Source organism: Sarcophilus harrisii, chromosome 2 (genome assembly GCF_902635505.1).
Source record: "Sarcophilus harrisii chromosome 2, mSarHar1.11, whole genome shotgun sequence".
In the NCBI taxonomy this organism is placed as follows: Eukaryota; Metazoa; Chordata; class Mammalia; order Dasyuromorphia; family Dasyuridae; genus Sarcophilus; species Sarcophilus harrisii.
Window position 1 is genome coordinate 603,953,959 of NC_045427.1, and position 24,904 is coordinate 603,978,862.

Genomic DNA, 24,904 nt, shown 5'->3' on the forward strand with positions numbered 1-24,904 from the left:
AAGGAGCTTAAGTTAAAATCCATTCTACTTGCAAACTATCCTCCCACAACATAGTCAGTGTGTTTCCTACTATAGTCATATAATAGATACTGATTTCTGGGATACACATTTTTATATTTAACACATACAATGATACCAGACAGAGCACTTTAATTAATCGATTGATAAACAACTATAAGCACTGTTAGAGGTGCTTAATTATTTAGTCAACAAGCCTTTATTAATATATGCAAAGCACTATTCTCAGTGTTATTTTTAAAAAGGAACAAAACATGGTTATTTTCAAGGAGTTTACATTCAAATGGGGAAGACAATACCAAAAACAATATAGATATAATCTCCTTGGGAGGTAATCTTAGAGGTAAGACACAAACAGTGGAAGGGACTAGGATGCTTTAGCAGGTGAGATTTGATCTGAGTTTTGAAGGAAGCCAGGGAAGGCAGAAGGAAGAAGTGATAAAGAAGAACATTCTAGGTGTGGAGGATGACAGGGCACAGATTCAGGAGATGATGCGTCAGATGTGAGAAGCAGCAAGTACATCTACCAATGTAGATGAATTTTAGGATACATCAAAAAATGTAATTTATAAAGAGACTTGCAAGATAAGAAGGAGACAGATTAAGTAAAGCTTTACAATGCCAAACAGCATTTTATAATAGTGGAGAATGGTGTGAAGATATAAATATGATAAATGAAAAAAAATTACACTCAGCAAGAGTTCACCTTGAAACAGTAGACACAAGGGCATCTATGAAGAATAAATATAAACTAGCTGTGGGTGGGGATCATATATTTAGAATTGAAAAAAATCTTAGCAATTACTAGTTCAACATTCTCATCTTGTAGATTGGGAAACTGAATTTAGAGAGAGTGTGCCCAAGTTTTGCCCAAGTTAACACATCTATTAATAAATTTCTGAGGCAGGATGTGAATTCAAGTCCTCCTGACATCAGATCATATGTTTTATCCACTATTCCTTGCCATCTTTTAGGAGCTGAGGGGACCAGGAAAGGTTCCATGAAAGAGTAATGTTTGAAGGGACCAATAGATTTTGGGAGATGAAAGTGAAGAATAAGAAAACATTCTAGAAACAGGGGTTTATCAATGCAAAGGTATGGGGAAGGGGAGTCCGTGTATGCAAGAGGAATTCAGGTTCCAGCCTGGAACTGACAAAGTTGTGAATAGTGATCAGTGACTAGAACTACTTTGAAAGTGTCTGGGTAAACTCATAATTAAAGGTAGGATTTTGAGACCCTACCTAAATCTACCAGGAGAGGGAGCTATGGGAGAAGATGCAATGCCTTTTTGGTCCAGACTGCTGCCTAACTGGGGATATATATGGATATACACATATAAATGTATATTAATAGCATAAATATGTCTACATATATGTGTGTTATTTCATGTAAATTGTATAGCAATGTGTAGAACATAATATATATAACTATTTAATATGAAATTATAATATATAAATTTATTTAAATTAATTATATCATTATCAAATAATATTTAAAATAAACAAATTAAATTAATTAATTAAATATAAAATTTTATATGAATAAATATGTTAAAATATTATTTATATATATATATATATATATATATATATATACTATTGTATGAGAAAGTGCTTTGGAAATTGTGAAGAACTAGAAGAACTATATGGATGTAAAATACAATTATGATTATTGCAAATCCTTCACTAGATTCCAACTGTGATGTCTCATCATGACAAGAAGATGTTTCCATCCATGTTCCCAGAGTTCCTGAAGGCTATTTTAGAAACAAGCTTTGACACATCTTATTCAGTTGGAAGACTTCCAACAGGGGCCCAGAAATAGACTCTAAACCTATTATCCCAGAACTGGCCTAAGTTCAGAGAGAAGCTTATCACAAGAGAAATAGCCATCAGGTAGGGAATTTTTTCCAGCCACAGCTATTCATTAAAGGTAGACTAATAAGGCATAAAGGGATTGTGAATTATTAGTGGAGTACCCACATTTGATGAAATCACAGGTCCTTGAAGTATTGATTTTCGTTTTTTGGACTGGGCTTATGATTTAATTAGTTTGAGGAACTATAGTGAATATCATACTACCAATGCAGACTGGAATTTTTTTTTTGAAATTTCTATAGTCTTAGAAATTTGAGACACTGAGAAATGACCTGCTCACATAGGATCACATAGCCAAAATCATACTTCAGACCAGAATTTCAAATCAGTTTGATAACCATATGCTACATCCTGGGAAGACAAAAAGAGACAAAAGATTCCCTGATCTCAAGCTACTTATAATCTAATGGAGTTCTATGACATTAAAAAAGTTTAAGAAACATAGATTATGGGTAATCATTTTTTGATAAGTCTAGCATTTTATTAATAAAAAGGATGATCATTTAGTCATTTCTCTCCTGATCCAAAGACAATCATGATGGTAGATTTACAGTTTATATATCCTTGGAAGAGTGAGTGTTCCTGAGAGTGGCAATCAACTCTGATTGATTAACAATTGATGAAAAGAATGAATATTAAAATGAGAAATAAAACCACTCCAATGAAGGGCTGGGGGATGTACCTTTATGCCATTTACTTCTAAATTGCCAGTCTTGAGCAATTTAATCATTGAAATTATCCCAATTCAAACCTTTATTAGAATACAAAGAGCAGGAATTCACCTAGATAAGATGATCTGGATGGGGTAAATTTTTGGCAGAAGTCAGTAATGTCCTTCAAAATCTGGACTAGCAATAAGGAAATAGGATAGAATAAATACTTGGATCTCCTCGACAATCCATTATTAATAATCATTTCTCTCATTTGGACATAATGGAAGCCAAGGAGATCAGTACTCAGAGTAGAGAAGGGGGCATTCCAGGAGTGGGGCACAGCCAGAGAAAATTAATTGAATTCAGTTCTGATGGGCTCTATCTATCTGTTTATGCTGTCTTTTTAAAATATTAAATAATCAAAGCAAAACTGTTATTTTTAATAACAGTAATGATGATTGTGAACAATATTATATTACATGGTGATTACTGAAATGAGTGCTCCATATTATGCTTGTTATAGGAATTCTAGGCTTGTGGGGGTAGGAAACACATTCTCTTGGAAGTGGAACTTGAGTTACCCCTTCAAGGATGGGTGTGTTTGGCTATACAAAGAGAAAGAGTGCTGAGTCAACAAACTATCCTTCCATGAAGGATGCTGCTTTATTAGGCAAAATTTATTTTGTTCAATTGTTTTCAGTCATGTCTGACTCTTAATGACCCCATTTGGGGTTTTCTTGGCAGAAATACTAGAGTGGTTTGCCATTTCCTTCTCCAGCTCATTTTACAGATGAGGAAACTGAGGAAAACAGGGTTAAGTAACTTGTCCAGAGTCACACAGCTAAGAAATGTCTGAGACTGGGTTTGAATTCAGATTTTCCTGATTCCAGGGCAGGTGCTCTATGTACTATGACATATCCTAGCTGCCATTGTTTGCCAGTTTAGCCACAGGCAAGCCTTTAATTAAATTTAGCAATTGATTTAAACTTCCATTAACTTACAGGCATCTAAGTAGCCTAGTGGACAGAGAACATGATCATGGGCAGGAAGACCTGAGTTCAAATTCAGACTTAAACACTTAGTGTATGCTCCTGTGTGCTTTTCTTTGCCTCAGTTTCCTTATCTGTAAAATAAGGATTACAATGGCACCTCCCTCCTAGAATAGTTGTGAAGATAAGCTAGTACTTATGAGGTGATTTGCATATCCCCAAGCTTTATAAATGTTGGCTGTATTTTTTTTTTTTTGGCCTTATATTTGTCCCTTTTCTAATGCCCAGTTCCCTTCTTCAGTGATGTTTTCTTGAGTTGCAGATCTTTACTATACTACTTCAAAATCATGTTTAATCTTTTCCAATCCTGCTTTTTGTCTTTGCCTTTGGATCTTGCAACATAAGCCTCTTTGCTGTAGGCTATTTCATCTCTCTGTTTTTGATTTAATAGCTCACTTTCTGGTAATTTTTTATAGTTTTCTATTTCCTCTTATCCTTTTATAATTTCTAACCTTGTTGCCAAGCCTTGCCTCTCCAGTGCTAATTGGGTAACCTGGCCCATTTTTATATCTAATCTGTGACCATCATGTTTTCTTTTGCCTACTGTGTCTCTTCTGTGCACATTAGTGCATTCCTATATTGGACCAATTATCCTTTCAGAACCAAGACACATTAACTGCCTAAACACTCAAGGTGTGTGTACTTTTCTTTTAGTTCCATATTTCTTCTGCTTTTTGTAAAATTTAACATGTTTCTCACACAATTTGGCTATTGGGTCATCAAAAGCAAAGTCCCTTCTGATGCTACTACATCCATTTTTTTTCCAATTTAGTATTTTACCCACTGGATGGCTCTTTATCTCTCTATCAGTTTGTATTTCCTTTCTCTCTTCAAATGCCTTTACCTGCTTCCCACAATGTCTGGTCATAATTGACTCCAATTCAATAAATAATTCAATCCAGCCAAATCATTCTTTTGAGTTTCCCCATGTGATTGGGCAAGTTAAATTTTCCCACACTAAATTTGAATGAATGGCAGAACTAGGGCTTTTCCAAAAATATACAACCATGTCCATATTTCTATTGCTAAAGAAAAAAAATCATATGTAGTTCTAAATAGGGAGGGAGAAAGACAGAGATAAAGAGACAGAAAGACAAGGAAAGAGAGAAAGAGACAGAGGAGACACAGAAACAGAGACCCACAGAGGGAAACAGAGAGACACACAGAGACAAAGAAATAGACAGGCAGAGACAGAGAGAGATGAAGAAAGAGATAGGCAGAGAGAGAGAGATGGAGAAAGAGATAGAGACAGAGAGAAAGGCAGGCAGAGACAGAGAGATGGAGAAAAAGAGACAGAAACAGAAAGACACACAGAGAAAGAGACACAGAGAGAAAGACAAAGAGAGAGAAACAGAGATAGAGGAGACAGAGATAAGACATACAGAGAGAGACAGAGAGACCCACAGAAACAGATAGACAGGCAGAGACAGAGAGATGAAGACAGAAACAGAGACAGAAACAGCGAGACATACACAGAGACAGACACAGAAACAGACACACACACACAAAGAGACATATACACACAAAGAGAAAGGCAGAGAGAGAAGAAAGATAGTGACACACACAGAGATGGAGAGACAGAGAGATAGGAAGTTGAATAGACAGACACAGCTAGAGATGGAGAGGAAGAAAGAGTAAGACAGACAATGAGACAGAAAAAAAGAATACAGAGGGACAGGAGAAAGTGACAGAGACAGAACAAAAGAGTCAGAGAAATAAAAACAGAAACAGGAAAAGGGACAGAGAGACAGAATCAGAGATGTCAGATATCAATAGAGGGAAGATAAAGAGAAAGAGGCATAGAAACAAAGAGAGAAACAGAGAAACAGAGAGAGACAGTGAAGGAGAGAGAAGGAAGGAGATGACCATAGACAGATAAAAAGTAACAGAGAGACAAAATGAAACAGGGGAGCATGATTAGGACCTCAACAGTAGGTAGCTTGGTACAAGGAGATCAAGCCTGGCTCTGAAGACATAGGACCATGCTCTGCTATTTGCTTTATGTAGGATCCTGGAGTTTGGGTTGGGAAAAATCCTTAGAAACTTTCTAATCAAATGTCCTCATTTTTTCAGAGGAAATCATCAAAGTCTTCTAAAGAGGTTATGACTTACCCAAGATCTCATAGCTAGTAAGTAGAAGTTCTGAGGACTTGAATTCTATTCCTCTCCTGACAAATCTAACAATATTTCTATCATGTTCCACTCCTTCCCAGTTTGTGACATTAGGCAATCAACCAACTTATCAATAATCAGATATTAAGGCCCTACTGTGTATCAAGTATTATGGTAAAGGTGCAATTAAGACAAAGGTCCAGGGGCGGGGGAGGGAGGGAGGGGACAAAAAAATGAAGTAGTCTGCCTCCTAAGAGCTCACATTAAGGTCTTGTACTGGAGTTGAAGGTAGCAGAAGATTCTATATGGTTGAGGTAAGGAGAGAATATATTCCAGTCATAGGAGAGTATGTATACAAAAGCACTGAAACAGGAACTAAGAGTTGGGAGAAACCCAGGAATGTTGGCCTGACCTCTGTAGGCCTGGAAAGAGACTGGGGGCAGATTGTGAAAGACTTTAAAAGCCAAATAGAGGAGTTTATGTTTTATCTTAGAGGCAATAAGGAATCACTGGTGTTTATTGAGCAGGAGACTGAACTTTCATTTCTAGTACATAAATCAATAATTCAGCTCCAGGAAAAACTCCTTTGCAACTGAGGTTCTCAGAGTAACTTGAGGACAACTATCCTTTCCAAGAATCTTAGATACTTCCTCCTTGGAATTACCATTAGTAAATTTAATGGCCTCTTTTTTTGTCTTCCAGCTTCAAGCCTCTCCCCACTCTAATTTATCCAGTTGCCAAAAATTACTTACTTTCCTAAAACTAGTCTGATTGTCACTTCACTAATCCACAAATCCTAGTAGATTTCCAATGTCTCAAGGAAGAAATACAATTTGTTAAACTTGGTGTTTTATTTAATTTAATTTATTTTATTTTGTACTTAAGAAATAAAACAAACATTTCCATAACAGCAGAATAAGAAAAAAAGATAGTGCATAAAACTGCAACTACTTGGCATTTAACAATTTTCATAAATTCCTTCCTTCCCTCTCAATCCTCCCCTCCATGAACTCTAGTCTGTTCATACTGTTCTGGAGATATGACTGCTCCATATTTTCTTTTGAATTTTCTATGACTTTCCACTGGCTGTCCTCCAGCCCTGAAACTCACCTGTTCCTCACATCTGCCTCTTAAAATCTCTGATTTCCTTCAGGATTCAGCTTAAACAACCCTTTTTCTGGAAACCTTTTCTAGTTGCCCACAGTTCTTAGGACATACTTTCCCCAAACTACTTTATAAAGTAGTTTGTAAACTACTTTGTTGTACTTCCTATTGGAATATAAGCTCTTTGTCTTGAAAGTTTGCCTTTCATCTCTGTCCCTTACTCTTAATGCTAGCTCACTGTCTGCCACATGATTACCACTTCATCAATGCTTGTTTGCTTTTTTCCTTGCTTGATAGTTTTCAAAAGCAGTCACTAAGGGGTTTTTGAAATTTTATCCAAACGCTCCCCAGTACCTGAAGTGAAAATTTCCCCTAATTTTCCCAGCAGTTTAAACACAATTTCTCTTCAAAACAATATAAAACTGAAAGAAGGTCAGTCTAACAAGAGCTATCAGACATATCCAATGGAACTGAGCAACATGTATGTTCAGTGCAATGAACCAAACATACATGAAGTCAAATTTCAGTTTTACATATGGAAAATCTCTCTAGTGATATTAGCCAAAAGTTGTAGGTTCTTTCATAAGAGATCTCAAGCAAAAATAAACAAATGAATGAATGAATTATGACCTGATGACACAGAGAAAATTCTTGTTCCAGTTTGTACCATAGGCACTCAGAAAACCATTCTATCTTCACAATTTTGTGTTTGCATAGGATTATTTTGGTTTGTTGCTACTGCCTGATTCACTAGATTTGTTAAAGACAGTGCTCCAGGCAGGGATTTGAAAGGGTTGGGACATGACTTGTACCCAGTTCTCTCAGAGAGATTCCTTCTTTGAATCTTTAAATTGAGGAAAATAGGACAAGAGGATAACTGAACCCCACTGGATATGCAGAAAAAAAATTTTGCTCTAGTAAGAGAGAATGAGGGATTTGATGAAAACTTGTAAGCTTCTGTATCTTGGGTGGAATACATAAAAAAATACATTATATATCTATATAACCCACTTTTTCTATATTAATATTCCCTTGATAGTGCTATGAGAGTGAATCATATATCCTTAGGATCTCAACTAAAATTGTCAGTGATTCAAAGAACAATGTAGAAATTCATTCATTCACTCACCAAGCATTTATTGAGTGCTTACTATGTTTTAGGCATTAAATTGCACTATGTAAATACAAAGACATAAGACACAATTTCTACCCAAAAGAAGCTCATTTTCCAGCAAGATGGTGATTTTGATGATGATTCAGAGATATATGAAGAAGGTAGGTAGGCTATAGTATCTTATTAATGATGCAAGCACAAAAGATAATGTGGAACATACTATTATGAGACTAGAAAAGGCAGTAGCCTGGTCATATAGCAAGACTGAGGGGGAAAACACACGATTCTGAAGGATACAGTGACATCCATGAAATATTAAAAGACCTAATGGAAGAATATCATCACAATGGATAGATCCTTCATAGAGAATTTATTGAATAGATTAAATAAAAGCTGCCACAAGATAAGGTATCTTGAATGTGTTATGGGAGAAAATGTCTATATCAATGAGATAATGGATCCATCAAATTATTGAGGTAATTCTTAATGACAATCTTAAAGACACAGATATACAAGTATTACTGAAAATAGAATGGAATTAGATTACCTTTCTCACTGGAAACTGAGTGGATGCCCATCAGTTGCAGAATGGCTGAATAAGTTATGGCATATGAATGTTATGGAATATTATTGTTCTGTAAGAAATGATCAAGGTGGGCGGGCAGCTAGGTGGTGCAATGGATAGAGCACCAGCCCTGAAGTCAGGAGGCCCTGAATTCAAATCTGGCCTCAGACATTTAACACATCCTAACTATGTGACTTTGGGCAAGTCACTTAACCCCAGTTGCCTCAGGGGATAAAGAAAGAAAGAAATGATCAGGAGACTGATTTTAGAAAGGCCTGGAGAGACTTGTATGAACTGATACTAAGTGAAATGAGCAGAACCAGGAGATCATTGTACATAATAAAAACAATATTATATGACAATCAATTCTGATGAATGTGACTCTTTCCAACAATGAGATGACTGGTGCCAGTTCCAATGATTTTGTGATGAAGAGAGCCATCTGCACCCAGAGAGAGGACTGTGGGAACTGAATGTGGATCACAAACATAACATTCTCATTCTTTTTGTTGCTGTTTGTTTACATTTTGTTTTCCTACTCATTTACTTTCTTGTTTTGATTTGATTTCTCTTGTGCAGAAAGAGAATTGTACAAATATGTTTATACATATTGAATTTAACATATATTGAATTACTTTCCATTTAGGGGAGGGGGTGGAGAAAGGAGGAGAAAATCTAAAACACAAGGCTATGCAAGGGTCAATGTTGTCAAATTATCAATGTAGATGTTTTGAAAATAAAAAAGCTTTATAAAAAAAAAGATTACCTTTCTCAGGTCCAATTGAGGCTTCTTTGAGTTGAGACTAAGTTGAAATCCCAACTCCAAAAAGCATAATGGGGCAAAAAGTAAGAGAGAAGTAGAGACAAAGGTAAAGAAAAGGAGGGTCAGAGGAATAAAGATGCAGATAAAGTCAGAGCCAGAGAAAAAGGGAGAATGTACTTCTATTTTATCACTGAGCCACCAAGAGAAAATAGAACAGGGAGAGATATTCAGAGACATTCAGACACAAAGTTTTGCAAGAGTGAATGTTGAAAATATCTATTCATGTATTTTGAAAATAAAAAGCTAAAAGAAAGGCATTGCTGGCTTCTTTGTTAATCAGTAATTTTTTTTCTTCTTCTTTGTTCCTGGCTAGATCTCAGGGGGAAGAGCCCATTCCAAATGTCTGGGATGGTGATGAGATCTCAATAACTAATTCATAGGGCCAAGGATAACTAAGCAGGCAGGTTCCTATCAATGTGGGTGTTTTAGGGAGGGGAAGAAAAATTCACAACTTTGACCACTCCACTTGAGTGCAAGAAGCAGAGGAATAGCAAAAAGAACAGAAGCTAAAAATGATTGAGTAGCAAACAGGTTTAAGGGAGAACAATGCAGATCCTATACATGTAGTCACTACTTTTTCATTTTAAATGGAATGTAATAGACACTGAAATCAAGATCTGCCTGGATTTCAAATTAGTCATCAAACTCAGATAGCAAGACATCAATTTAAACAAAGCTTAATCTTGCTTATGTCTATTTTTTGAAGTCCTGGTCTGAAAAAGGTAATGAGAGAAAGGCTGATCAATTAAATGACTCTCAGAAAGGCCTGGGTTTTAGTGTAATTACAGTCTTAGTCTCCTATAGAATAATCCTGGCCATGTCTTGACTGTGAATCTCTAGACAGACTAGTACAAGATTGTAGGTGCAATATAGACAGTAACAAGACAATAACATCACGGAATCATATGATCTCAGAGTTAAGAAAGACATCAATTGCACACAACCAATGCATGAAAAATAATTCCTTCTACTCACAGCACACAAGTGATCAAACAACATTTGCTGGAACACTTTCAATGATAAATACCCATTACCTCTTGAAGCAGCCCATTCCACTTTGGGTTGATATTAATTAGTAGAGGCGTTTTCCTTAAATTAAACCTAAAGTAGCCTCTTAAAGACCCCATTGCTTCAAGTTCTGTTCTCATGGGCTGAACAGCAAATAAAATCTTCTTTCACTTAATAGAACTTGAAGACAGTTATCATAGCACTCCTGAATCTTCTCTTCTGCAGACTAAATATCCTCAATTCCTTTAACTAGTCCTTTGAAGCTTAAGCCCTTCAATTTCCTGGTCACCTTCCTCTAGATATGCTAAGGGCAGAAAGCCATTGAAATAATCATATGTAAGACACTGTATTAGGCTCTGAGACAGTGTTCCCAAGTTATGGGGAATGATACTTAGGTATCTTGATTCCCCATAGCCTTTTTAAAATTTACCATACCACATAAAACTTGAAACATGTCACAGCTAAGGTCTATAATAATAATTTCTACACCATGTGAAGTTTGGTACTTGTCAGAATTGATACTTGTAAATAAGACAAAACAATAATAGCTCACACTATATTGTACTTTTCAGAATTTCAAATTACTTTCCTCATAAAAACCCCTTTGAGACAGATGGGGAAGGTATTATTTTTGCCACCCCTGGAAAGGAATTGGCTGACCACAAACACCCCAAATAGTACTTTTTTCAATGTGGGAAGAGAAGAAATTAATATGGGATCAATACTCATATAAAAAGGTAGAGATTTTTCATGTACAGAGTACAGCTTTTTGAGGGACTTTCAAAAAAGAACTAGGAGAGGATAAAGGAAAGGTGGTAGCTGTACCATGGTGGTTGATATCTGAGAAATCTGAGAAATCAATTCCATTCTTCAACTCTGGGTGAGGTGACTCTAAAGGGACAACTGGAAAGGTGTTCTCTTTCCCCTTTCCCCTTCCCTTTTGTCCCCTCCTCCTCCTTTTCCTCCTCCTCCTCTTCTTCTTCTTCCTCCTTCTCCTCGTTCTTCTCCTCTTCCTCCTCCTCCTTTTCCTCCTCCTCCTTCTCTCTGTCTTTCTGTCTTTTAATAAGCATCCTTATTCTAGTTGTAAGAGCTATTGGGAAAAAAACAGTCATAAAGAAAGGCTCTTTATTCTGCTCCTGTCTTACTTACATTTAGTTGTGCTTTTTAAAAATACATTTGCTGAATTTAATATTATTTTTCATAAATAGCTATAGTTAACCCTGTCTTTATGTTACCTAGTATCCTTTTGTTTGTGGCCTGAGAGAGCCCTGGAAGTCCTATAGGAGAGTGACCTTTGTAGAGTTAGATTCAGATATCCCCTTCTTCCCAGTCTATTACTAGGGAATTTTGCTCTCTAACTGGGGACATATCACAAGTCATTTCATAAGCATACTTCTAAATGTATGATTATTTTGAATGCAACCATTTATTATCATTTTACCCCACAGACAAGGGTCTAAGAGTAATCGTGTGTTACATTTTCATTTTACGGTTGTCCTGATGATCAGAAGGGCAAAGTGACTTTTCAATGATTATTCAGCTAATGTTTGAGGGGAGATTGAAACTCTCATCTACTGTCTCCAAGTGTAGCAAGAAGGATTTAGATGATTTCCAAGTATCAGATTTTTAAAAAAATGAATAATTAAGGAAAACCATACTGATTAGCTGTAACAGAGAAATTCCCTCAGAGGTAACTTGGTACAGGGGGAAGAACTCAAATTCTACAAACAGATGCTAGCTTCCAATCCCAGTTCTGTCACTTATTCCTTTCCTATGTAACTTTGGGCATATCTCTTAAACTTTCTGAGCCTCATTTTACTTATTTATAATGTAAAGGAGTTGTAATAGATGGATTGTAAAGTCCATTTTGGGTCTAAATCTATGATTCTATGACTACACCTTTTTATCCCTTGCAATTGGCAGAAGCTAGCAATGGGCAAACTATGGGACCCAACCAGAGGAGTGATGCTAAAGTATTCACGATGGGATATTTCTTCAATTTGCCATGACTTTGTGAGTAGACTGGCTGTAATGAATTCAATATATTGGAACTTTTGATCATATGCCATTTGATTACATGTGAGGAAACTGAGCCAAGAGGGATGACAATTGTTAAGTTACAAAGGAAGACCTCGCCACTGACCCATATACTTGCATTATATCTGCTTTCATTCTGGGTGACAGCCTTGCTGTTGAACATTAGAATAGATATCCTTCCCCCAAACCCCCTAAGTAATGAAAATTGGAAAAAGAACAGCAGCTAAATTGGATTGAAAAGTTAAAGAGTTTGGAGTATGGGGAGACCATCTGCCCGGTTCAGGTTACTGTTCCTGTCTCCAGAACTATAATTGCCTTAGACTCAAAAAGCTCCTTTCTGCTCACAGATTCTAAACCTAAACCCAGTAGTTTGACTTTTTTCTTAAACAAAACTAAAAAAAATTTAAAGCTGAGAATTTCCATCCTAGAAAGTTAGGGTCAAATCTCTGCAGCAAGAGTCTAAAAATTTTGTTTGCAATAGCAAAGTGAAGGTACTTACGAAAAAGAGTTAATTTAAAATGGTGATAAAAACAAAAATGAGTCAGGCCAGTGACTTGGAAGAGTTCCAGGCCACTTGATCACTCTTCTCAGGAAGAACTAGTGTTTCCTCCAGCAGTAGAGGTTGGGGATCCTAGTGCAGTTTGCCAATCCCTTTCCCCCCACAAATAACTCAGAGCAGACTGAGCCGTCTTCATGCCTTCAGATTCACAAAAGCCAAAATTGCCCATGATTTATGGCTCTTCCATCTGTCAGGTGTCCAGAGAAACCCTATCATGTAAGAAGAGGCCAAGTAACAGTCATCTGCCATTGATTTTGGTAAGCAACAAGGGGGCAATAGAAACAGGACAGGAGAAAAAATGATACTTCAATATCTTCTTGAGAAATAGATCACAATTCTGGCTATGGACACTTCTAGTTGCCAGGGACTTTAGGAGTAATTTAATCTAATGCCCTCAGTCAAAAATTGGTTTTAAAACAGGGAAAGAAAGTTGGCCAAGATCATTGAACTTCTGAATAAGAAGTCAATGTTTTAGCACAGGTCTCCTGGTACTAAGTGAAGTGCCCTGAAGATATGTACTATATTATTTCTGGTTTTGTTTACACAATGGCTAACATGTTGCCAGGCATATAATATATACTTATTACATTGTTACTTGCTTGGTTTCTGCTATATTTTATTCCATGTGTGGTCAAATAAATCATACAAGAGAAATAAACACTGTAAAACGAACAGAAAAACTTCTATTCTTCCAACAGGAGATGGATACTACTAGTATAGTTACATAGATTCAGAACTGATTGATTGGCTAGACCCCAAATGGTAATGGTCTGATGTCAGTTTAGAAGGAGGTCTCTAGTGTGTACCTAAGGATTCTATATTTTCCCATGAACTTTGCAACTTATTTATTGTTGACTTGAATAAATATACATATGGTATGATAATTATCATATGGTATATTTAAAGATAACACAAAGCTGGAAGAAATTGCTAACAAAGTGATAGGATTCAGAGAGACAAGTTGTTACACTGGAATGAAATGAATAAAATAAAAAATTATGGAAATATATGTAAAGTCTTACATGGGTCCAAACAATCAACTTTGCAAGTATGAATTTGAAAGATAATAAGCAATGTTCATCACAAAAAGATCTTGAGGTTTTAACAGATTGCAAGCTCAATAAGAGTCTAAAATGTCATAAGGAAGCCAAGAACTCAAATATTATTTTGTTGTTGTTGTTCAGGAATATTAGTCATATCTGACTCTTTGTGACCCTCTTTGGGGTTTTCTTGGCAGAGATACTGGAGTGGTTTACCATTTCCTAGTTTCGTTCATTTATAGACAAGGAAACTAAGGCAAAAAGGTTTAAGTGGCTTGCCTAGAGTCACACAGCTAGTAAGTGTCTGAGGTCATGTTTGAACTCAGATGTATTTCCAGATCTGGCAGTCGTCTATTCATTGTGTCATCTAGCTGCTCTAATAATGTGATATTAGATAATATTAATAGCATGGCCAAGAATAAGGAAATAATAGTTCCTCTGTATTCTGAACTGGTGAAATCACACATGGATTAGTACAATCCATTGTGGGCTCTACATTTTAGAGAGGGATATTGATAAAAATGGAAAGTGCAAAGGAAAGCTGGTAACAGGTTTTAAATTCATTTCATATGAGAATCAGCTGAAGGAAACCGGAGTTGAGAAAACTCAGAGGAGACCTAATTTCTGCTTTCAAGGATTTAAAGGGCTATTCATATGGAAGAATGTTTTGAGTAATAGATTTGGGGATGAAAGATATCTCTGATGGAGATTTGATATGATAGATAAGGATACTGAGGCACAGGAAAATTAAAGACAATTTAGTCATGTTAGATGCAAGATTTGAAGCTAGGTCAGCTGATGTAAGAGCTAGTGCTCTTAAATTGTACCAGTTCTATTTACCCCTCTTTTCTTTCTTTCTTTCTTTCTTTCTTTCTTTCTTTCTTTCTTTCTTTCTTTCTTTCTTTCTTTCTTTCTTTCTTTCTTTCTTTCTTTCTTTCCCTTCCTTCCTTCCTTCCTTCCTTCCTTCCTTCCTTCCTTCCTTCCTTCCTTCCTTCCTTCCTTCCTTTCTTTCTTTCTTTCTTTCTTTCTTTCTTTCTTTCTTTCTTTCTTTCTTTCTTTCTTTCTTTCCGTTGTAATAATCTCTTCTATTTAGCCCTGAGAGCAGAAGTATAAACAATGGATAGAAACTAAAATCAGAGCCACTTAGCATGGCTATTAAAATGAGAACTCCAGAACTGGCTCTCTGAGGGGGAAAAATGCTTGCAAAAACACACTTTTAAGTGTTATTTGAATTGTGTAATCTGTATAACTTTCTTAAGGCTTAAAAATCAAAAAAGCTGAGTCAAATCTTAGTGGATAATTTGTTGTCCATACTGAAAATCTAAGAATTAGCTTTCCCTGGCAAATATATGTTGGTTCCAGTATACACCTGAAAGGCTCTAGGCAAAAGCTAGAAGGGTTTTCAAAAGACAAGGACACTTGATCAGTTTCTCCAACCCATTTCAATTCCTACGTTTTGTGTCATATTCTTGATAAGTGACAACCCAGCATCCATAAGAAACAAGGGAAAAGGAAAACAAAACAAAACAAAACAAAACATACATAAAATTTTTGTATCTCAAAGAATTATATTTTAGGATATTCTTTATAGCTAACTGGAGACGAGAGAAGGGTGTCTGTGTGTGTGTGTGCATGCGTGCACGTGTGTGTACTACAATCGCTAAGGCAACTAGGTGGTACATAGAATATGGAAGATCTGAGGTCAAATCTGGACTAGTTTGTGAGTTGTATTAATTTTGATCAAGTCACTTAACCTCAGATCCCTCAATTATAAAATGAAAATAAGAATAGTATATGCTTTACAGAGTGTTATGATGATCAAAAGAGATATTTGTAAAATTTTTAACAAAGTACATTGGCATATAATAGGCACTTTATGAATAGTAATTTCCTTCACTCCTTCCCTCCCTTCCTCCCTTCCTCCCTTCCTTCCTTCCTTCCTTCCTTCATTCATTCATTCCTTCCTTTTTTCCTTCTTTCCTTCCTTCTTTCCCTCCTTTCCTTCCTCAGTTCCTCTCTCCCTCCCTTTTTCCCTTATTTCTTTCCTTCATCCCTCCCTTTCTCCATCCTTCCCTCCTTCATTCTCTCCTTCCCTCCTTTCTCCTCCTCCTTCCTCCCTCCCTCCCCTTCCTCCCTTCCTTCCTCCTTTCCTTCCTTTCTTCCTCCCTCCCTCCTTTCATCTCCATCTCTCCCCCCCTCCCTCTCTTCTTTCCTTTCTTACCAAATCTGTAGCTAATTGAAATGATATAAAGAAAGGTGTGGCAGCTCTCTCAAAGGTTTCTTCCCAATTTCCATTTTTCTACGGGGGAAAAATATTCCCTTCTCTAACATGTTTTTGCAATATTTTCTCTTTTTTTGAAGGTTTCTAGACTGTGATTAGTGGGAACAAAGTGCTACTTCTGCTCTTGGATTTATGTTTTTTTTTTTTTTTAATCTTTGAGAGATCTCATTGATCAAGGAGATGAGGTGAGCAATTTATTCAGGAGTTGCTTATAAGGGACATGTGGAGTAACTTAGTTCTAATCCCACATGCTATGGGCTATTTGGGTCCATGAAGACACTTATGTATGAAGTTCTTTGGTTTTCCAAGTGAAAGCAAACGAAAGGGAGCAATTAGGTACATAGGATAGTAGACCATTCTTGGAAACATGGCCATTTTCAAACATTCTGCTTCTTGGCTTACCTGGCCAGAGCTAGGGAAAGACTCTAATAGAAATGCTAATAATTTCCCCCTTAGATTCCACACAGGGATGCTAACTGAGATCCTAAGGGGTGAAAAAGGAAATTCTTTCCCTCAGTTGCTACTTAGCTTTAATTACTGAATGGGTGCAGCCCCAGTCAAACGGAGACCGTTGACGACCTTAACTTAAAAAGGCCAAGGTCTCCCTTTGTACCCAGGACCATTTCTAGTCATCGTGACCTATATCTAGCCACTGGACCCAGATGACTCTGGAGGGATAAGTGAGGAGGTGACCTTGAACAGTCTTCTCTTTTCTAAATCCAACTCACTCTTATGTTATGGCATAACCTCCCTGATATCATGGTCTTCATTCAAGAATAAAGGATAAAACAACAATAACAATGATAGAGGTATAGACAGGGAGCAAATTTCCAATAGACAAAAAGCTTAGCAAGGAAAGAAAAGATCTTAATTATTAATTCAGTTATGCATGGATGTGTTTGCTTATATATGTCTTCTAGCAAGCAGTATCAAGCCATTTGCATCATCTTTACTCTGGAGAATGAATTTATACAATTTCCTTGAAATTGGAAAATTTCAAACTGTGAACACACACACACACACATACACACACACACACACACTAAGAAGGGTCATAGAAAACAGAAACTAGCCATTGTGCAGTCTTAATTTATTAGTTTCCAATAACAAAGTTGCACACTTGGACGACATGTAAGATAAATCATCCTAACATTTTGCTTTTGCTCAGTTGTTTCATTTCTGTCTGATTTTTCAAGATCCCATTTGGGGTTTTTCTTGACAAAGATGCCAAAATGGTTTGCCATTTCCTTCTCCAGATCATTTTACAAATGAAGAACTAAGACAAACAGGCTTAGGATCATACTGCTAATAAGAGTCTAAAGTTATATTTGAATTCAGGTCTTTCTAACTCCTGGCCCATCATTCTATCCACTGGACCACATAGCTGCCCTATCCTAGCATTTAATAGTTGAATCATTCCTTCCATATCACAGGAGTTTAGGGACATGGTGCCCTCAGAGATAAAAATTTTTTGACCCTCACATCATACTAGGGAAGAAGTCTGAATTATTAAGGTATTAAAATATGTTGCTATTATAAAATATTAGATATTTCTAATTTCTATATAGATGTTGTGCAATTCTGAGTTTCTAAATATTTTCTGTATAATCTTCTGGCTTTTGTGTATTGCCTGCAGCTTTGATAAAACTCTCTCAAAGTTTTTTATGCTGACCCATGATATATTGAAAACTATGTTGAAACTATAATGGGCAAAGTTACATTGTGGAAGAGATAATTATATTCAATAATGGCATGAACTGCCTTGAGAGACTGTGGGCTTCTCCTGTTGTCCATTTGTTAAATAGATTGTAGAGGAGTTATTTTTCAGGTATGAAATGGTCCTTATTGCCTTTCTAGTGGTGTCTTTTCCGGGAAATCTGAAGGAACTGTTAAAGTTCCAAAATTCAGAGGGAGTTGATGTGTTCCCAGAGACAAAGACAAAGCATTCAACAGAAAATCCCTTCCCATTCCAATCTCATAGACAACCATTCCTCCAAACTGGCACTCCCCAGTCATTCCCTTCTCAACAAATGTCCAGCCAGAAGGGAAGCCACGTTATCATCAACCCATAAATCCATTTGAAACTCATATATCCTCTGCCAAAAGAGATTAACCACAGCTACCCTTGGGCTTAAAAAGGTCACATCAGCCTGTTTGGCTCAATTCTTCATCTGTAAAATGAATTGGAGAAGGAAATGGGAAACCAATCTGGTATCTCTGCCAAGAAAATCCCAAATGAGGTTACAAAAGTCAAAGAACTGTAACAAATGAACAAGTCTTGGCTAGCCAGGCCTTAAGACCTTAACTCAATTCCCACTGCTTTCTGTTTGGTGTATCATTAATCCCCAATGGTTATTGCTTCAGCCAAACAAAAGCCTTGTTGACTCATATACTGGGTTTCCTAGTTTTTCTGTTTAGTGTCATCTATCCCTGAATATGGACGTATTGACTTGTAGCCCATCCTACTGCTTAATTTACACTACTTGGCAGGGGCATGTCAGCCTGCTTTCATACATCTATCTTCCTGTGGGTATTAATTAGATTAGAATGCAATGCCACAAGTAAGTGGCTTAGGTATAGGGGTGCTCCCTAGAGCTATATCTAGCAAATTTTGCCCTCAAAATAAATGATCCTAGACATGCTTTGAAGTCAACTTCCTATGTCAAATTCAGTTGGCTTTCAAGGGAGGGTTAGGCAAGAAGAAGCTCATCTGCACAGTGACTATCGAAAAATGAAAAAGATGATCCTTTATTCATACTAACTGGGTAGCAAGCATGGAATTTAAATTGCTGAGGAACTTCAAGTACTGTTAGCACCATCTATAGTTAGGCATTCCAAGCCCTAGTCACCCAACCCTCTGTTACTAGGTAGGAATTAACTGAGAATTTTTAATTTGTTTGTTGATTCAAATTGGCATGTGGAGGCAGTGAGAAGGAAAGGATAGCTGATGATCCCAGGATAATAATTTTGTGACAAGGATAATTAAAACAGGTTTTTATTTAGAGCTTTGAGGTTTATAGCATTTTATCATCATACTTCATTTCATTTGAGCATTCCAACTACTTTGTGAGATAGATACTCTAAGTATTATCATCCCCATTTTCTAGATAGGCAAATGAGGCTCAGAGAGATTAAGTATTTTTCATAGGATCACATGGTTAGTGTCAGGAATGAGACCTGAACCCAGACTTTCCTATTTCTATCCATCATACCTCATCATACCTCTATCTTTTCCAGGGAGATAGAAGTTTTATTACTTTCTGAAAGATCTTTTTGGAAAAATCATCATATGTGATTTTGATCCTTTGAGAAGAGATAAAAAAAATGCAGGTTTGCTGTTGTTGGGATGTGTGTGTGTGTGTGTGTGTGTGTGTGTGTGTGTGTGTGTTAAACACAGGATGATGTTAAAAGTCCAAGGCAAGAAAGAGGCAGTCAGTATCTCCCATCAGGCTTCTAATCATTTTCTCTTCACATCCATCTCCTGATCCCTGATGGCCCCATCAGAATACAGGCATTGATTGAGCACAAAGTTAATTTTTCACATATCAATAAATAACAATACGGAAACCAGCAGTCTCTGAACAGTGTTCAGAACAGAATGTGAAAATAGAATACAGATCTGTTCTCAGAGGAGGAAAATATGCCCAGGGATTTTTTTTTGCTCCCCCTTAAAAGGTAATTTTGAATCACAGCTTTTTCAAAAGTCCATTCCATCATAATGCTTGCTGTAAACAGTGCCCTTAGAAGACAGTGGAGACACTGATAGTACATAACAAATAAAATATTGTGCAACTTCCAGACAATGAGCTTTGAAATCTTTTCATACTCAGGGTGTAAAAAATCTTGAGGATAAAGTAAAAACAAAAAACAAAGCAAGAAACCCAAGCAAACAAACAAACAAAAAGCCCAAATAAAGAAACAAAAACATACACAAAAAACCTCCAGAACAAAACAAAATATGCAGAATTCTTGAGAAACTTGGCCTCTTGATCTACCTGGTCAGTAGAGAAAAATGTTGAAAGGGATTTCTTTTCAATCATTTCTTCTAATACTCTGAAAATAGGACCTTCAAGACCCTTGAGATTTCCCCTCTCATCAAACTATAATAACATATCTTTCCAAAAGGACTTTTTGGAAAAATCATTATGTGTGATTTTGGTCAAAGTTGTTGTTTAAGTCTCAATCAACAAATGCCTTATTAAGTGCTTATTATAGGCTGGTGGGCAGCTAAGTGGCACTGTGGCTAGTACCCTGGGTTTGGAGTCAGTAGGACCTGAGGTCAAATCCAGAATCAGATACTTACTGCTTGTATGACCTCATTTGCCTCAGTTTCCTTATCTATAAAATGAGCAGTAAAAAGTAAGGGCCAACCACTCCAATATCTTTGCCAGGAAAACCCTAAATGGGATCACAGAGAATCATTCACAACTAAAATGATTGAACAAGAACAGCAACATGTGCCAGAGTCTGAATTAAAGCTGCAGAATGAAATAAAAATCAAAAACGTCTTACATCCTAACATGGGAAATGGGAGACAAGAGGTAAATAACTAGCTATGTATAAGATAGAGACAGGAAAGATGGGAAGGTAAACTTGAGAGGCCATAGTTTCTCTGCTGAAAGGATGGAGAATGGCTTCTAAGAAAACCAAGAGGCAGATTTGTCAAAGGTAACCTTTATCCACAGGCTGCCCAGAACCTCTGCACACTCAGAGAGTGCCCAGCATGCATAATATAGGCCCCATGCTATAGCAGATAGAATACTTAGAATACCAGACCTGGAGTTATGAAGAACTGGCTTTAAATGCTGGTTCTAACATGATCTGTGTAACCCACAACAGACCACGTATGGCTTGAACACATAGTCATACTTGCTGATTTTATCATAGCCTTCGAGATAATTACTATTTTTTCTCTTTCAATTTTCTGTGGACCTGAATTTTATCATCTGTAAAATTAGAATGCTTATAGCTCTTTTTGCACAGGGTCTGGGTGAGGCTCAAGTGAAATCATATCTTTCAAGTTCCTTGAAAAACCAAAACGTTCTTTATAACTGTCTGTTATTGTTTTGCTGGGATTTCTTGCAGGGAGGTGATCTGTGAAAAAAGTGAAATATGTCAGCAATAGAGTTAAAATAAGTCACCTTGATGTCACTATGGATTCCCCTCTCCTCCCTGTCCCTGGCCTGGAAATGGGAAAATTATATCCACTCAGCCTGGAAGTCCATTAGTGCCAAAACATTACCCATATTGGGTACTAACTGATTCATCTGTGCTAATGGCCCATGTGGATATTGGTACTGTGTCTTTTCCTGAAATTAATTTAATACAAATGAGTTCAAATCAAGGAATAAGAGGAAACATAATCATGACAAAAAGTACCCGGCACATTTGATATTACATGGTCTCTATCCCTTCAGCCTCTATCAAAGTAAGTACTAGGTTATTAAATTGCTTGCCTAACATAAACCCTAACTAAAGGTTACAAATTCCTTTCTGGCAGGTAATGTGCCTGAGACTTTGCAAGAAGCACAGAGATGGTAAATTTTAGTGCTTAGGACGAACAGTGAAAGATTGATTGAACCCAGCTATATATAACCTTTGAGTTATTGGAAAGAAACCAAATAGTTGTTCTCTCCCATTTTTCCTATTCCCCTACTTTCCTCATTATATATGGATTTAATACTCCTTAAGTTCCTACAAAAAAGTTATATGTGGAATGGATGAGGAGGATTTCTTCAGGTTGATGAAGAAATCTTATAATCACATGGAAATCTCTCTTCTCATTGGAGATTAGGATAGCAAGAAAATTAAAAGTCCAGGAAAATTAAAAGAGAAAACATACGTATTATCTTGAAAGCTATGTTAAAATAGGCAAAGTAGAATTTACTGAATATCTGTAGGTGCCATTGGGAATGTAAGAAACTCTCCATGCCTTTGAGAAGTCTGGGACACATAGGAAATAATTTTGCATATATTTAGTGCTTGACAGATACTTTTACATTCATTCATTCATTCATTCAGATCCACCACATATACTGCTCCCAAATGCCATCACTTATTAAATTCTATGTTATTTGAGTTTCCCCAGGTATTCTTTTTTATAGAAAGGACAACTTGGCTCAATCAGATATTTACACATTTCAGGTCTTTAAAATCAAAGACCCCAAAACATTAATGTCATACCACAGCATCAGTGAATAATAGGTCCAATTTTAAGACTTGAGGAACGAGAAAAGCTTAATTAGTTTTACCCACTCATTCTCTCTACACTTGCAGACTTACCAAGGAGAAGCACCTAAAATCTTGTTAAACTGCCTCAAAGTGCTCAGGGTTAGGAAAAGCTCTCATTCACAAGTTGGCTGAAACCATAATGACAAAGCACAGACTTAGAGTGTCATGTTTTTTTGTATATATACTAATGGCTTGGTCTCTATCATTTACATACTCAGATTATTCACATTAACTAGCTACATTACAGGTTAATGCTATCAAATCAGAGTCTCTAGAAAATGTCCTAATATTCACATATAACCTGGGGTGGAGAGAGAAGTGAGTGGGAAATCATATAGGCAGCTGTAGCTCTTCACCCTACCAATTGTTTGGTAAAACAATTATTTGTATTTCAAAGTAGCTAGGTAATAATGTGAAGAGAAAGCCACAGATTTTCACTAGCTGTGTGATTCTAAACAAGTTCTATAACTTCTGTCCACCCCAGTTTCCTCTTCCATAAAATGGAGATAATAATAGTCATTTTCTCTCAAGGATGTTGTGAAGATGAGTAAACTACTTTGAAAGCCTTAACATGTATAATTGCTAGCTATCATAAAGAATAATGCAAGACACTATAGAATAAAATACTAAATTTTGTGCCTCAGCGCTATGAATTCATCAATAACAATTGTCCTTTTGAAAGTCATGGCTCCCCTGGAAGGTGATAGCACTGCTATGCTCTGTTCTAGTCAGAGCAATGCTGCAGTACTGTTAGCAGTTTCCACATTTCTTTTTGTTGTTCAATTATATCCAGCTCTCTATAAGCCCATATGATGAGGTTTTCTTGGCAAAGGTACTGGAATGATTTGCCAATTCCTTCTCCAGTTCATTTACAGATGAGGAAACTGAGGCAAACAGGATTAAATGACTTGCCCAGGGTTACCCAGTTAGCAAGTGTCTGAGGCCAGATTTAACTTAACTATGAGGCCACCCACACTTTCTCACTTAATCCCCTTTGGAATCAACACCATGAATTTGTGAGATCATTGACTAGGGTCCAGGCAGGCTTTTTTCCACACGGGACTGCTTAGTGGTATTATAGGCTGCAAGCATCAGAGCTCAGATTCTTAATAAGACCCTCCATTCTCATCTATGGCTTCTGACCTGGCTCTTTGCTCATGAAACATCTGCATTTGTTGGGCAGGAGAGCAGAGGAGTGTACATTTGCTTCTTCTACCCCTTTTGACAGAGAGTACTGGCAGCCAGCAGACAGCTTTAAGGGGCTTTTTAGGCCTTTGAAGGCAGCATTTCATTAAACACTGTGATCCTCCTCCCCACAGGAGTTAACCTGACCTCACAGCTGCCTTGCCAGGGTCTGCAAAAGAGCTCAACCTCCTCAGAGAAGATTGGCAGCCAGCAATAGGGCAAAACTAATTCTGAAGAAAGCACTGGGGCATTAGAGTGGCCATGTTTTTAATATTCTCCCACAAGATTGCATAATGTTATCCCTTTCCAAGACCACATGGTCTCCTGAAAAGGACAGGCCCTGGGATCTGAGCTATAGCTGACAACTTGAAAACTCCCTCTGGTTAAAACTCCCACAAAGACGGGGTACTTTCCCCATACCCAAAGCACACTTTGAAAACAAGAACAAAGCTTAATTGTGGCAGAAGGAAGAACAGTTCAGCATATATATTTGTATATGCTCTGACAAGTGCTCCAAAATACCTGCAGGAAATCTAGCATTCTGTTTATTCCCTGGGCTCTCAGCTCTCCATCTTGGGCCCAAAGCAAGGTGCAGTCGGGGAGATAATAAGCCTGAGAGTTATCTTCCCGGCTCGCCTCTTCTTGCATTCCAGAGCAGAACAGCAGGGGATCCATGCGTATCCACCAGGCACCAGGGGAAATTAGATGGATGCAGTTTCCTCATGGAAAATCTACCTCTGAGGTAGAGCCAGGCAGCCCTCACTAAGAGATGCTCAGAGGAAGAGAGAAGCATTAGCAGAGGTGCCCTCAGAAGTGCCAGGGACTACTTTATGTCCTACTTTCTCCTTTTTCTTAAAAGGATCACACTTAGATGTGATCTTTGATGCTGAAGAAGCTTTAGCTTTGCTTTATGCATCTTCCCAGGAATTTGGGTGTGGTTATGAGGTACAACAACAAAAGAGCTGATTTCAGTGTCATATATTTGATTAATAACATAAGTAATAACAGCAGCATTTATTTAGAGCTTTGAAGTTTAGAAACCATTTTTACAAATATTATCTCATTTGAACCTTACAATAATCCCATGAGATAAATACTACTGTTGTTCAGTTTGTGTGCAATTCTTCATGACCCCATTTGAGGTTTTCTTCACAAAGCTACTGGAATGGGTTGCTGTATCCTTCTCCATTTCTTTTTTAATGATGAGGAAACTGGAAAAAAAAAGCGGTAGTAAGTGATTTTTCTGTG